At 45.5% G+C, this 16,417-nt stretch overlaps 1 non-coding gene across 1 annotated transcript; it reads left to right on the top strand.

The window, feature by feature from the left end:
* Positions 1 to 5,299: 5,299 nt before the first annotated feature.
* Positions 5,300 to 5,406, top strand: LOC129332960 (U6 spliceosomal RNA). The gene has a single exon (XR_008597362.1). It is a non-coding gene; the product is annotated as a U6 spliceosomal RNA (small nuclear RNA).
* The last annotated feature ends 11,011 nt before the right edge of the window (positions 5,407 to 16,417 follow it).

Here is a 16,417-nt window from a genome sequence, read left to right as displayed (position 1 = left end):
TAAGCCAAACAGTTGACCTGGAGGACCAGCAGAAGAGATGGCCTGCTGCTCCACCTAGTTCAGTTCCTCTGCCAGATGGTTTTCAGTTTTTCTGCCTTGAGGAAATCTCTTCCTTAACAGCTCACCTGCCAAGAGACACCTGCAAAAAAACCTTTAGTGTACTGTAGAGGATTCTAAGGCACGTTCTATAATGCACAAGGGCTCGTGTAAGGCATTTCTCAGGCCAGTTGGGTCTGCCCCACATGAAGTAGAATATGCAAAATTCTCCCCCTGTTGCTGTGTATGCCCTGGTAAGAAAGGTATGGTTGAGTACTTTTTAGCAATAATACACACATTCCTCAATTCATTTTTTACAGAAAACAAAACATTAATCCATTTTCATTATATTTATCAATCCCGTCAACACCAAAGCTGTTCAGATGGTCTTGTTTCCAGTGTTTTTAATTCCTAGTAAAGGAGAAAATGTGGTGATTCTCAGATCTCTTTGGGGCAGTGCAAAACAATGATAAAATTTACTATTACAGCTAGGGGTGTGTGTGTAATTTGATATCGATATATCAAATATATATCAGGATAATGGCTAAATTGACATTATCCAGATATACCAAATCAAATTAGAGAATCCTGAATAAAATTGGGATATTGAATATATTGGTGGTGGAGAGTGCCCTCAAGTTATAGCTGATTTTTGGTGACCCCTGGTGAGGTTTTTATAGCAAGAGACTAACAGAGGTGGTTTGCCATTGCCTGCCTCTGCAACCCTGGTCTTCGTTGGAGGTCTCCCATCCAATTACTAAACAAGGTAGACCCTGCTTAGCTTCTGAGATCTGATGAGATCAGGCTCACCTGGGCTATCCAGGCCAGGGTACCAAATACATTAAAGCCGGGTAAAACCAAATATATTCAGTTTTATCTATCAAACACAGCTCAGCCAGTTCAAAGGTGGCTTGTTGCTTCTCCAAGCTGTTTTCGTTACTTTGCTTCAGGGGGAGTGAGAGACTAAGTGGCCAAAGGATATACTTTAGGGAGCTGGCTTTTTTTCTGATTGTGTTAGTTTAAAGAAAAGAATTTGCTTTGCTGCTTGCTAGTGTTTATATATTATTAACAGATTTGGGGCAAGGGAGGGGGAGTTGCTTAAGCAGTTGCTTGCTGTTTATTTACTTGTTGCCTCTTGTAGGAAGGGGATTGCTTAAGCAGTTTATTCTGGATGACTTTGGTCAGGCCTGATTCTGATATAAGTGCACACCTATCTCAAGAAGCCCTGAGCATCTAGTTAGCATCCCTATATCAAACTATTTAACTGCTGGCCGGAGGTACACCACTGATAAAGCCTTAGGTTTGTTACCAGGTATTGTACACAAGTAATACAATTATGGAGTCTCTCTGCTTCCGTTTTAAGCCTTTATTATTGCAAAGTAATTATTCAGTATTCTTAATATCAACTCAATCAATAGAAAATTATACTATCCATTATAACTACATAGATCATTAAGGGAGAGCAATTACGTGAGTGCAAGAAAGTATCTTTTCCAAAGATATGAAGGTCACAGGCAAGGAGCCTCTTCTAAGAAGAAGCTCTCAATCAATTTAGCCTGTCATATTTATAGGGCTTCAGAACCTTCTCTTAACAATCGCTGTCTTTCCCACTTCAACGACTCACATTCTTGGCTAACTTATTATCTTATGACTTCATACACCAAAGTTATCGATATTTGGAACATCTTAAAACATGTAACAATAGTTCATTCTTTCTTTGTTTGGGAAACCGTTTTATAATGCTTTATAAATAATTCCCAATTGGATTTTGACCAAGACTGAGGCTAAGGGTAAAGATGACAGAATTTTAAAAAATGAAAAAAGGTGTTTACAGCTGCGTAGGTCCAACAGTAAAATCTAAAAAACCAAAAATCCAATCCATGATTGCGTTCTTTTATTAAGACGAGCCAAATGACCCATAGTATGCAAAATTTCAAGTACTCCAGAATTCTTCTTCAGATCGCATGTTACAAAAAATGTTTTTAAAGGATTTTGAGAGAGGTGGATTTTTTAAAAAAAATAAATTTTATTGAATGGTTAACATAACATACATAACGTTATTACATCTTACTTACTAATTACCCCCAAAGATGTAGTGTGTGCTCCCCATCCCCTCCCCTCCCCCTTTCCTCTATTGACTTCCAACAGCACTACAACCCCCCTTTTCTGTTACAAATACTGTCTCTTAGTTGTCATTTTAAACTCAGTGGTAAAGATTTACATTATGTCTTATCTTACTTAATAACACTCAAAAGACCATAATTGTCCTTTAAGATCCCATCTTTTTTCTAAGTATTTTTTCAATTTCCCCCAGTCCTCAAAAAATTCCATTGGATCTTGCTCTCTCAGTTTCCTTGTTAATTTGTTCATTTCCGCCATATATAACACTTTTTGTATCCATTCTTCAGTTTTCGGCATTTCTTCTTTCTTCCAATATTGTGCATACAAAGTTCTTGCTGCCATTATCATATAGTACAATATTACTCTGTCCCTTCTATTAATGCAAGGATAACAATAACATTTCTGGATTCTTAACTACATTATTTTGGAGTATTAAGGACATTTCAGTTCATATTTTAGACCAAAAGTCTCTAGCCTGAGAGAGGTGGATTTTTCAGGATATGATCACTCCTGCTGAAACCTTGGTTGTGTGCTAGATGTGGAGCAGATTCAAACAGAGTTGATTTCAAGTTGTTATGGGGGTGAGGAATAGTAGAGACTTAAGTTTGATTTTCATAGGATTAGAGGGAGCGAGGAACGCCTGAAATAAGCCTCTGAATTGCACCTGATGGGAGGAAGCTGGAAGACCTGAGATGAACAAGTATTCACAAGTGGAAGGTTTTCCCAATGAAAGCCTAAGCAAGGAGCAGGGCCGGATCAAGGGGGGGGGTTGTCTGCCCCCGGCACCGCCAGGGAGGAGGTACCGGGAGCAGCTGTCAGCTGCCAGAGGGTGCCGGCAGCAGCAGCGCGGGCAGCCTTGCAGCCCCCTGCGCTGCCTTTCACCTGCCCCACAGGACAGGGGGCGGCCAGCTTGCCACGCACCCCCTGTCCTGCAGGGCAGGCAAAAGGCAGCACGGGGGGCTGTGGGGCTGCCCGCACCATTCGCCTGCCCCGCAGGACAGGGGGTGGCCGCCCGCCCGCTGTCCTGCGGGGCAGGCGAATGGTGCGGGTGATTGCACTGCCTTTTGCCTGCCCCGCAGGGCAGGGGGTGTGCAGCAAGACGGCCGCCCCCTGTCCTGTGGGGCAGGCGAATGGTGCGGGTGGCCTCACAGCCCCCCGTGCTGCTTTTGCCTGCCCTGCAGGGTAGGGGATGCGCGGCAAGCCAGCCGCCCCCTGTCCTGCGGGGCAGGTGAAAGCAGCATGGGGGGCCATGCTGCCTTTTGCCTGCCCTGCAGGGCAGGGGGTACCCGGCAAGCCAGCCGCCCCCTGTCCTGCGGGGCAGGTGAAAGCAGCGCGGGGGGCTGCGAGGCCGCCTGTGCCATTTGCCTGCGGGGAGGCGAATGGCACGGGCGGTTTCCCAGCCCCGCACGCTGCCTCTGTTCTGCCCTGTGTGATGACATCATCAAAGTGACATCATCATGCAGTGTGGGGAGCACGCGTGCACTGTGCGCGCGCGCAAGATGGCCGGCCGAGGGTTGCCCTGGGCACGGGCAACCCTAGATCCAGCACTGGCAAGGAGTTAAGGCTGCTCTGGGAGGAGTTTCCTTGAGTGAACAGGCTGAGGTCACCAGAGGTCCTCTCTGTTAAGCTAGATCAATACCAGTCAATGATGCATTGTTCTTCCATTGGATCAAAATGTTTAGAAAAATAGCCATGGAGCCATGCCTGATTGAGTCGTGACTTTAGGCTTGTCCTGCATCTTTCAACAGATTACTAGCTGGCCATTGTATTCTACAAGTGGGGGACCCATAATGACTTGTGGGGGGGGTCATCATATTTCCCCCTCCCCCACCATTTTTTCTTTCACACTGCCTTGGGAATGCAGCCTAAAAGCTGAGAAGGAAACTCCTATTCTGTCCCCACCCCCAATAGCAACCAGAGACTGAAGCAGGAAATTGCCAGTCCTTCTCATGTCTCCTTTCTTGGTACTACTTTATTACTGCTGCAGTCAGCCCATTCTTCAGAAATGCTAGAAGTGCAGTGAAAAAAATAAATGGTTTCTTTAGCCTGTGCTTGTCGTGCCAACTGATCCTTGGAATGCCTTTTGCTATAACTCACATACACTCTCGGTTGAAATTATGGAAGCTCAGTGCTGAAAAGCGACACCAAATGCTTTGTATTTACTGTTCCAACGACTTTCACTGACACACAGTTTGCAGGAAAAGAAAGATGGGCAGAGATCTGAACGGGACAGAGAAGGATTCACAGCAAGGCGCGCCCACTGGAAGCAGTTGCCCACGTGGGAGCCATTTTGTGATGGGCCATTGCAATTGTTTTCTGGTGGCATTCACTAACTTGAAATTCCACAAGTGTCCCCCCAAACTCAACAAAGTTGAGAACCTCTGCCCTGGGGGAGGGAGTGTTCTGTTGACAATAGTGAAGTGCAACAGTAGGGCTCCACGAAAATTGTATTGCCGTTATTGAAATTTTCAACAGCAACAATGGTGGTTTGCAGCAGCTCTGAAAGGGAAAAAAGCAGCTGAGCTCCAAGGGTGCTGAGAGGACCCTCTGTTAGGCAGCTTCCAGCACTAAAAGGGATCCTGCTGTCTGAAAGCTCCAGGGAATTTGGCAGAGAGTGGGAAGACCCTGGAGTGTCTGGCACTATGTCTCAAGACCTCTCAGAATGTAGGGATGTCTCTTCCAATGTGTTATCCTACTCAGCAGCTCCAGGCATTGGGTGCAAGAGGCAAGCTCCCTTCAGCCAATAATCAATGGAAAAGAAAACAAAATATGCAGAAATGGTGGTAGTGATGGTGAAATGTATAGGTGTGTTTTAAGACTATTTTGTTACACATTACTTTCTTAAAAGTAGGCCTAGTTGAGGACTAGGGACACTGCAAAAAATTAAAGGGATCCTGCAAAAAAACTTTGCATAAAAATGCCATCAGCATTTGAACTTACAGTCATCAAGCTACCACAATTGCATTGATGTTCCGTTGCAAGTTCAAAGCAGATGCCAAGCTGTGTCATTAACTGCAATAAAATTTTCATGGATCCCTCCTGTTGGGCTTCACTATTGTGAACAGAGCAATCCCTCCAGAGCATAGAATGTTATTGAGTGGGGGGAGGGGGGAGGACGCTTGGAATTTCAAGAAAAAGTCATGTGCTCGCTTCGGCAGCACATATACTAAAATTGGAATGATACAGAGAAGGTTGGCATGGCCCCTGCGCAAGGATGACATGCAAATTTGTGAAGCGTTCTATATTTTTCATACTATATGGTTCCCTGATCTGGTTCCTGGGCCCAATAGAAAAACTTGAAAATCTACAATTAACCTTCTTCCGGAAAATACTTGCTCTACTACCATGTATAGCCTCCACAGTCATACAACTTGAATTGGGCCTTCCAAAAATCTCAACTCTGAACTGGAAGGCCATAGTCAATTTCAAGAACAGACTGCAAAACTCCAAAGATCTTCCCGACTTCACTAAATCAACAGCCCAAGAGCGCTGCTGGTCAATGTGGAACAAAACTGTGGACACGGAAATGAACAAATTAGGTTCACGAGACCAGAACCTGGGAAAAACCCAGAACAACTAATAGAGAAGCTGCTAAAGCAGGACTGGGACTCCCTTCTAAAAGATGCGGCACGAAAAGGCTCCCCGCTCTACGTGGGAATTAAATGTCCTTCCCAGTTCGATGAGCCTCATTACCTCAGTATGCTAGTGGTCCCAGAACTGAGGCAGTCATACATGGTTGCACGTGGCAACACATTGCCGACAGCCCAGACAAAGGGCCGCTTCCTTAGGATGCCCTTTGGCTGAAGTTGACTCACTCACTAGCCCATATTTTCTTTCACTGTCCAAAGGACAAACTAACCAGAGAAAGATTCTTTAAAAAATGACTACTGAGGCATTCAAACATCTCTACCGCCTCAAAATTACTGAGGCGCCTTTGTAAAAACTGCATTGTAGACATGGCAACCTTTTCTTTAACCATTATTTTTAATTCTTAAACTTTGTTAGAGTGTATGGCTTACGGGCTGTTCAGCTGAATAAACTGAAACCTAAGTTTTTTGGAACATCTAAACTCCCCTCTGTCTGGAGATCAGGGGGCGGGGCCACAGGCCATGTGACCATTTTTAAGAGGTGCCGGAACTCCGTTCGCATTCCAGCTGAAAAAAAGCCCTGGGTACCAACAATGCCACCAAATACTAGGTGCCATTGCATGAAATGGGGAAAGAAAGATGGAATTCCAGATCTATAGTGATTTTCGTGGCGTGAAACTGCAGTTTAGAAGTCCAATAGCCTTCTAAAAACTGTTTGCCTTCGATGTTGCTTGTAACTTAAGTATCAATATATCTCCTATGGATGTACGCTTATATCTGATAAACTGACTATTACTCATGACAGCTTTCTCTGGAGTAAATTTTGTTAATCTTTAAGGTTCCAATGGCCTTCTGATTGATTTCCCTTGCGTGTTTAGCCTGCGAAAGAACATCTCAATTTGCTTCTAATGTGCACTTTGCTTTAATGGAGTGGGGGGGGGGGAAGAAATTTTGATAACCTTATTGACGCTCTTTTGGCTTCACATCTAATTCCTTGCGATCTCCACATTCACACAGAATGTGCCTTTGGCTCCTCTCTGCCATGTCACTTATGAACATGGTCACCATGGGACTGAAAGTAGGAGAAAATTTGTGCACAGCTTGTACTCCGTGTAGGTTTTATATTCACAATGCATTAAAAGACAACTGTGGTTTTGGAAGGAAGAGTTACAGCAAAGCTTCTCAGCTGTGTGGTCAAAGGTTGCGTTTTGCAAAAGACCTCTCTCTTAATTACAAAATGTATTGTCCTCTGTAGGACGAGTGAGAGAATGGTTCCATCGACTTCCATGGCAAGAAGCCAGTGTGAAACCACGGATGGAAAAGCAGCAGATGGTTTTGGACCTCAGTAGAGCAATGACAACATTAATAAGTTTGTCCCTTTATCAGGCAAACATCTTGAAGCAGAGCCATGGTGCCGACTGGAAGAAAATGAATATATTTCCCTGTACCTTTCTCCTGCTTTGGGTTGCTAGCCATCCAAACCCTCCAGATTCACAACAGCACCTACTTCCAGGTTTCTTACAGATCTCCTGGGATTTGTACTTGCCATGTGCTACACAAATGCAAAGTATCATCATACTATTCTATACAGGGTTGGCGTTTGGAGTTGAGAAGAGGGTAAGCCCAGCTCCAAGCTGAGAGCAGATCAAACAGATGGCCAAATATCTGAGGTGTTCTGGAGCTCGCTACAGGCTATTTAATGGTGTGTGCACACGCTTGTTTAATATTTTGATTAAAACCAGGGCTTTTTTTCTGGGAAAAGAGGTTGTGGAACTCAGTGGGTTGCCCTCGGAGAAAATGGTCACATGGCTGGTGGCCCCGCCCCCTGATCTCCAGACAGAGCGGAGTTTAGATTGCCCTCCGTGCCACTGGCATGGAGGGCACTCTAAACTCCCCTCTGTCTGGCGATCAGGGGGTGGGGCCACCAGCCATGTGACCATTTTCAAGAGGTGTTGGAACTCCATTCCACTGGGTTCCAGCTGAAAAAAAGCCCTGATTAAAACCAATGACATTTGATTTTCTAAATATTTCTATTGAACCTACCCTTTCAAATAACTAGGTAGGCTGGACCCCACCCTAAATGCAATCGCTGCTCTTCCTGGGACATTCATCTTCAGATGGCTCACTGATTAGCCCTCTTGTTATCTTGTTCTTGTTCTCTCATATTCTTGAGCCTATCCTTAAAAACCTCAGCAGTGTTCCAGTATCCCACATCAAGCTGTTACCAAAAAGCTCTACAAGTCCCCCACCAGCTGCTAGTGTTTGAATAAATACTCCAGGGTTACCTCTACAGCCAGATGGCCCCTGATCAAATCTTCAGATGTCAACTTCCATTGTAACATCAGAGCAGTTCCCCCCTCTGTCTTGTACATACATGAAAAAACATTGTTTTACTGCTTTTTTCCTGCCATTATAAGGATTTATTTCATGCATAAGGGCTGCTTAGGAATAACAGGAAATCAGACTTTTGTACTGAATTCTGAATGTCTGACCTCCTAACTTCATTTTAGGCAAACCTATAGGCCACATAGTGAATGCTTGAAAGCTATACATTTGATAGATAGTCCTACTAGACTGTATTGTAATCAGGTTTGCCAGCCTCCAGGTGGGGGCTGGCGATCTCCCAGAATTACAATTGATCTCCAGACAGCAGAGATGAGTTCCCCTGGAGAAAATGACTGCTTTGGAGGGTGGAGTCTATGGCATTCTACCCTGCTGAGGTCCCTCCCCTTCCCAAACCCTGCTATCCTCAGGGTCCACCCTCAAATTGCTAGGTATTTTCCAAGCCAGAGTTAGCAACCCTATGTATAAGGCACCCATCCAACTGATGAGGTCAGAACTCCTCCTCTTCCTGTTACATGATTTCCTGACACGTTTTTGCTGCTAATTGAGGCCCTATGAGGCTGACTGGGTATTTAAGCTGTGCCCTGGTTCTGGAAAGGTTGAAGATCAGCATCATGGAGAAACTGTTTGGTCAGCAATTAGATTTTTTTGAGAACTGGGGTGGGGGAGCTAGTTATGTTTGCCTCTAAGGTGTCCAAGTCTCCTGTTTTGTGCCCCCTGCCCAATCCAGAATGAAGAGACAGACACAAGGCTTGGGTACTAAAGGGCCACTTGATTAACGAACATAAGATAACTAGCAGTTCAGGTCAGGTCCAAGGGGTCGCCTGGACCTCCTCCTTGACCTGTCTGGATGAGTAACCCACTGCCCCAGGTGCAAACCATCCATGTGCATGGCTTAGGGTTGCCAGGTACCCCTCACCTCCCATCGGGAGGGTGGAGTCCCTGGCACGTACCTTGTGCCGAGTGCATGCCCTGGAGCTGGCATAATGATGTCACTTCCATGTCACCGCCCCGGCTGTGTGAGTGCTCCCACACTCTGCAGGGGCCGATTTAGCCCATTTGGGGCCCAAATCAGCCCCAAATGAAGCATAGGAAAGCTCCCGTGGGTGGCACAACAACATCACTTCCGGAAGTGATGTCACTGCACCAGTTGGGAGCATACACCTGGTGTGCGTTCCTAAGGTCCCTGCTGGCGGCAGGCAAACTCTGGGAGCTTGCTCCCTCCTGCTGATCACTGGATGATTGGCAGATGAGGGGGCAAATCTCCAGGAGTTTGCTGCCACTGGAGGCCACCTGGGAACCCTAGAACGGCTGTACCCTGGTCCAGCCAGGTGATTGGTTCCCCCCTTAAAGCTCCTAAGACCCCAAGCCATGGAACCTGCAGGCAGGGCTTGGTACATGGGGTCCCCCAGGCAGTCTACCCTCTCAGCTGGCAGATGTGAAGCATGCAAGCCAATCCCTGATAGACACCAATTTCCCACCAATGGGGAGGTGCTACTGGGTCCTCACTGGCCTGCTCTGTCTACCCAATCTAACCTGCTAGTGACCACTATTGCAGCACCACCTTCACCAATGAGCACAACCCAGAAGCAATACAAGATAGGTGAAAAACACCCTTCCTGAGAGCCAATTTGGGAAAAAGTGAAAAAATTCCTACCTGGCCTGGACAACCAGTGACCAGCTAATCCTGCATTGCTATGGACCAAGCACGCTGAGCCAACTGCAAGGCTCCAAGAGGCAGAGCTGCCTTATGTAAGGCCTGGGTCCGGCTCCCTAGAAGGCCATGATGCCCGGGAAGAGAATGCCTGCCTCTCCCTCCGATGGAGTGGGGGTGCCCGGCCCCCAGCCTGAGCGCACCAAATTATTCTAGCAGAAGCATCTGTAGATTGCAGCCCAGTTCTGTTGCTATGAATAGATCCTTACGATGGTTTCCTACTGCTTTCGTTCCTTTGAGTTAAAATGCTCTTTTTATGCTGGGTTGCTTATTGTTTTATATTTAGATGTTTTTTATCTGTTTTATTATGTTGTATGGTTTATGTGATTTGCTGAATGCAGGCTGGAACAAATTTAGAGGTGGTATATCAGTATATTGTTATCCAAGTCACGATGTACATGTTTCTCTCTCGTGCCTCAATGGACGGTCAGGTGTGCCTCACTGCAGTGCTGCCCAGTGACATGCAGTTGCTTTGGTAATTTCTGTACCATTTTGTTTTATTTTCAGTATGTAGAAACAGGGCTTTTTTTCAGCAGGAACACAGTGGAATGGAGTTCCAGCACCTCTTAAAAATGGTCACATGGCCGAGCGGCGCAGAGGACAATCTAAACTCCCCTCTGTCTGGAGATCAGGGGGCAGGGCCACTGGCCATGTGACCATTTTCTCCAAGGGCAACCCACTGAGTTCCACCACCTCTTTTCCCAGAAAAAAAGCCCTGTGTAGAACCTGTTCTATGAGCCTTCCCAAAAGTCTGAGAGGGACTTTTGCCCTCACAAAGGGAAATTCTTATCTGTTTTGAGAGAACCTTGGAGGGGGAGTAATCTATTATCATCCGTTCTTCAAGGAAGATTGTGTTAGAACAATAAGGGCCTCCAGTGTTAATTTCAGAAGAAACCTTGTTCAAAATCTTTTAGTATGGAAAGGGTTGTTCTGAGGATAAAATGGAGGAGAGGATAATGATGTCTGGAGCCAGTTTGGTGTAGTCGTTAAAAGCGTGGGATTCTAATCTGGAGAACCAGGACTGATTCCCTACTCCTCCACTTGAATCCAGCTGGGTGATCATGGATCAGTCACACCTTCTAGGAGCTCTCTCAACTCCACCCACCTCACAGGGTGTTTTGATGTGGGGATAATAATGACATACGTCGTAAACCGCTCTGAAGTCATCCTGAAGGGTGGTATATAAATCAAATGTTGTTGTTGTTGTTGTTGTTGTTGTTATATAAACCACTTTGGAGTCGCCACTGGGGAGAAAGGCAGGGTAAAAATGAAGAAAATAAAAACTGAATAGGTAATTTGTCATCTCGCCCAAAGAGCACATGAGCTTACTTCTAGAGCAAGGCTTAAAAGCTGTGGAACAAGATGTTTTGCATTGCAATCATAAGCAGAATTACACCCTTCTAAATCAATAAGCTTGCAGCAGTGTAACTCTGTTTAGGATAGCGCTGTTAGTTGCTGTTTATATTAAAATCATTTTAAAGTCATTCGCCATTTTGGTAGTGTTACCTGTGGACCCAGAAGCATTACAATAACAGGCCTAGGTGAAATTTAGTCCACCACACTTCATCCAGGGCCATAGATATACATCAGACCTCTCAACGTGCGGCTTCAGCTGAAAAAATCTGAAATTTTTCAAGTTGTTTTGAGTGCTTGAGTTGAGCTAGCAGAGTCTCACATTACTTGATGTTGAACATAGATGTGTGGCCCAGATATCTGTGCTCTTCCTTTTTAGATGCATTTTTAAAGAGCATGTGTGCATGCAATAATGCCATGAAAGCAATCTGATGTTCAATAAGACCCCCCCGCCGCCGCCCTTTTTATGCATGTATCATGAAGCTTAGTTTAAAAACAGATTCCACTGTACTTTTCAGAAAAAAGAGCTTCCATATTTGAACAGATAGGGTGCTGGTTGGGGGCATACTTCGGGTCCTGTTTGCCCAGTCTCAACTTAAATTGCAACCAGCAGAGAGTACGTCCTTCAAATATCAGCTAGCCCCTAGGCACTGGCGATGGTGTCTAACATTGAGCAGTAACACTTCAGTCCCAGGAAAATTAAAGCCAATCTCTGGACACTCAAGTCGGGTTTTTATTCATGCATCAAGACAGCATGGAGACTGCCTTGCCATATACTGACACAAAGGACAAATAGACCTAGTTATTATCTGTGACATGGTGAGAACCCGGCTGACATGCTCCGACAATGTCTGGAAACAGCAAAATAGAGATGTTGAAAGGAACTGGTGTTAAGAAGGAAGCCCTGAGGATTGCATCATGGATCAGCGGCAGGATTAGGTGTGTAATTCCTTAAAGTAGCATACTGAGATTTTATATGTATTAATAGCTTGCCAGTTAACTTTAAATCCATATTAAATGTGCAGTGACCACAGTACAGTATCAAAGACTTTTTTTTTTGCTTAGTGGTCACAGTGCAAGAAATTCTTTTAGGGAATTATTATTGCTATACATTAAGCAGAGTTCCATGATACTTTCGTGTGTAGGGTGTCTATGTGGTTGTGTTTTTAAAACCCTAAGTAGCCTGGAGCTGGTTGTGCTTCAGCGGAAGGAGGAGGGGAAGGAAAAGATTGCGTAAATATTTTGCCTCTCGTAGTCATTTTTCAACTCAAAGTCAGCATCTCCAATCTGCTTCCTCAAGAGCTCTGTAACTTCCTCAGATAAAAAGCAGCTTGGGCAGGGCAAATTTGCCTTGAAAAATAACTGGAGGGGAAAGGGTTAATCAGTCATTTTCCATATGGCCTTTTTTTTTTTTTTGGTCTTCTCCTGGCAGAGTCTCTCCTAGGGATGCTTTTGGTTTAGGGGAAAAAATAGGGAGGGAAGAAAGTGTTACGGAACCCCAGGCAGCATTTGTTTGAACCTTGATGTCTCATAGTTTAAACAAGAGCATTTCAGATTAGTTCGCTTCATATTCTTTGATTTGCATGTGTGAACACACCATTACAGATAAAAGCAGAAGGAAATGGAAGTCTATCACAGCTTACATGACGTCAAAGCTGTTTGGCAGCTGCTCAGATCAGACCGTGGCGAGGTGAAGAGGTCTGAGGTGAGGTAAACTCAGTTCACAAGAGATTGCGGCTGTCGCAAACGGTATGATTGCCTGCCTACCAAACATATTTGCTGCGAATTTCACGGCACCTTCTCTAGGTATTGCTCAGGGCCTGCCTTCCAGTCTCTTCAGGCAGTTGTGCCATCTGATTTTTGTCAGGAGTGAGCCACTAGAACCCAGACTTTAAACTGGTTAACCTGTTAGATGGAAGCCTTTTTCTTTCCTTTTAGTTGCATCCTATGGGCAGTGTGTGGCTGGGCCCCGTCAAATGATACACAGACACAGCATGGTTGGTAGAAATGGCCACGGCTTTACTGATTCAGCCTTTGAAGCATTGGCAAGGCATAGGGCAGCAGATCCACAGCATCGAAAGGCCCCACACTGTTCGATGCATTGTTCCCCAGCAATTCTTCTGGCACCACGGGATGGCAAGTGATGTCCTGCCACCAACAGCTGCTGGATGGCCCTTGTCACCCTTGGCAGGCAGAAGAGCTGCTCTTTCCACACTGTTCACCCTGGTGGATAACAACAACAACATTCGATTTATATACCACCCTTTCAGGACAACTTAACATCCACTCAGAGCGGTTTACAAAGTATGTTATTATTATCCCCACAACAACAATCACCCTGTGAGGTGGGTGGGGCTGAGAGGCTCCTAGAAGAGCTGTGACTGACCCAAGGGCACCCAGCAGGCTTCAAGTGGAGGAGTGGGGAATCAAACCCAGTTCTCCAGATTAGAGTCTCCAGATTAGAGTTCTTAATCACTACACCAAAGTGGCTCTCAGTTCCAGCCCAATGCCTCAAAACCCACCAAACCACCTAAAGTTGTGACTAGACCCACAGTACTCTGCCACAGAGGGTGGGTGAGCGAAAAAGCGTCCTGCTTGTGCTGTTGTTGCCTTGGAATAGTGGTGACTAGGGGTGTGCAAAGGCACACTGTTTCATTATTCTTGTTTCGGGTTTACCTGAAACAAGAATCTGTTTCGGATACAGGCAAAAGCCGAAACGGCTAGCCGTTTCGGCTTTCGGCTTTCGGGTTTGTTTCTGCTTGTTTCGGCTTTCTTTCGGCTTTTTCAATGGGAAAATGCCTCCATCTTCCCGGATGCCTGGGGGAGGCATTTTCCCACCGAAGCATCCCAAAAATGGTGGGGACCTTCCTCTAACCCCTCTCTAACAACCCCCCAAGTTTCACACCGATTGGACTTTGGGGGGGCCATGTTATGGCCCCCCAAACCAGGTCCCCCTATCCTCGCATAAGAAAGGGAAGGGTGAGCATATTGTTAGCTTGCTGCTGCTCATCTTTTTCTTCATTATTTCCAAGGTGGTGGGGGGTGGGAGGAAGGGTGGGAGAAGGGCCCCTGAGGGTAGGGGGGCATTTTGCATGCAAAATGCCACCCCTGGCAAAGGAAGCCTGCCTCTTCATTTTTTCCCCATAGGAAATAATGAAGAAGAAGATGAGCAGCAGCAAGCTAACAATATGCTCACCCTTCCCTTTCTTATGCGAGGATAGGGGGACCTGGTTTGGGGGGCCATAACATGGCCCCCCAAAGTCCAATCGGTCTGAAACCTGGGGGGTTGTTAGAGAGGGGTTAGAGGAAGGTCCCCACCAATTTTGGGATGATTCGGTGGGAAAATGCCTCCCCCAGGCGTCTGGAAAGACGGAGGCATTTTCCCATTGAAAAACCCGAAACAACCCGAAACGTTTCGGGTTATTTTCTTTCGATTAACCCGAAACGTTTCAGGTTTCCCAAAACGTTTTGGATAACCTGAAACAACCCGAATCAAGTTTGTTTCAGGTTTCTTTCGGGTTTCAGAAACCCGAATTGCACACCCCTAGTGGTGACCTCGAGGTGATCCTAGGAAAAGCGATCCCTTTCTCAGCTCCTCCTCTTCTGCAGTCATCGTCCTTCACCTTGCCCCAGCCTGCCCTCATCAGCAACAAAGCCCCTGGTGAGTCTGTGAACTTATTTTGCATTAGAAGAGTGGCTCTTGATGGGCTACCTCAAGACTGAGCTTGCAGGACTTGTGACTTAGCATCATTCCCCAACCAGTTCAAGCTTACCAGGACTTGCCAGGCTTCTGTTCTTGCAGTCCCAGGAATACCTCAGAAACAAGAGAGTTCTCAGGCCCCTGAGGGGATGTGGTGCATTGCTGGCAAGATGCATTTATAATAATAATAACTGCACTTATGCACTGCTCTTCTACATTGATTAACATCTCACTAGAGTGGTGAACTAAGTCAGTGTTACTATTATCCCTACAATCAGGGCTTTTTTTCTGGGAAAAGAGGTGGTGGAACTCAGGACCACACAATGACGTCACTTTGGGTCAGCTGGAACAAGGGGAGTTTTTAAAAGTTTAAATTGCCCTTGGCAAAAATGGTCACATGCCAGTGGCCCCACCCCCTGATCTCCATACAAAGGGGAGTCTAAATTGTCCTCTGCGCCTCTGGCTGGAAATCAGGGGGCGGGGCTACCGGCATGTGACCATTTTCAAGAGGTTCCGGAACTCCGTTCCACCGCGTTCCAGCTGAAAAAAAGCCCTGCTTACAATACAGCTGGGGAACCAGGGCTGAGAGGAGAGGAGTTTTGGGGTACTTTAGCTATAGCAGCTTATTTGGCTTGGTGAGATTCTCAGATTCCCTAGAAGATGGTGATGAGATGAGACTATGGTGAAATTAGTAAAAGGGCTCACCGGGAATTATGTATCGTAAATCCTAAAACTAGGCCTGCTTACAAGATCATCTATCCCTGCAGTTCTTGGGGCCTGCCACTGTCAGCGCAGCCACCAATAAAAATGAACCAATGACGATGATAAAGGGAATTTAGAAAGACGAGGATGTGGAGGAGTGGAAAAGATATTTTTCATGCATAAGTCGATCAAATTCAGCAGCCTGTAGAGATGGGAAAGATGCATAATATGATAAGGCTTGGTAGCAAAGACACGTGTGATTGAACAAACCAATGAAGAGATAGCATTTGAAAGCTTTACAGCTTGGAAAGCTGTTAGCAAGCTGGTGTCCCCTTCATCATTTTTAATTTTAGTTTTACTGCCCTTCATTTACTTTGACGGGTTGATGTTGCCATGGTGCAGCTGAAATTCTCATAAAAGTGCTGTTACCCTTTTCAAGATGGCTATTTTTTTCCTGGGGTTTATGCCACATTTTATGGTTATGTCAGAAGGTTTACTCGGTTTATGAATTCTGCTAGCACCAGGATTGCTCTGAAAACTCTGGTTTGCTTTTGGGCATTTGCCATTTAATGGCTTAAGCTTTAAAGCATCTCCTTTTCAATGTGTTGTGCCCTTAAATAATTAGAAAACTCATTTCAAATGTTTTTTTAAAAATTAATAAGGCATAGAAACAGATTTATACATATGCTACCCATTTAATATAGAAAATATATTTGTCAGAGAGGGATTCCTGAGGGTGTTTTTCAAAGAGAAGAGCAGTTCTGTGTCCTTAAAATCTTTTAATATGCTGCTCAAGTTTAGCAAACATTAATCAGTTATGAAATCTATGGCTAGAAGATCCCTGGTTTAAGCGTGCTTCCC

This window comes from Eublepharis macularius, chromosome 6 (genome assembly GCF_028583425.1).
Source record: "Eublepharis macularius isolate TG4126 chromosome 6, MPM_Emac_v1.0, whole genome shotgun sequence".
In the NCBI taxonomy this organism is placed as follows: domain Eukaryota; kingdom Metazoa; phylum Chordata; class Lepidosauria; order Squamata; family Eublepharidae; genus Eublepharis; species Eublepharis macularius.
The sequence above is the reverse complement of the archived record's forward strand: the minus strand, read 5'-3'. Positions and strand labels throughout refer to the sequence as shown.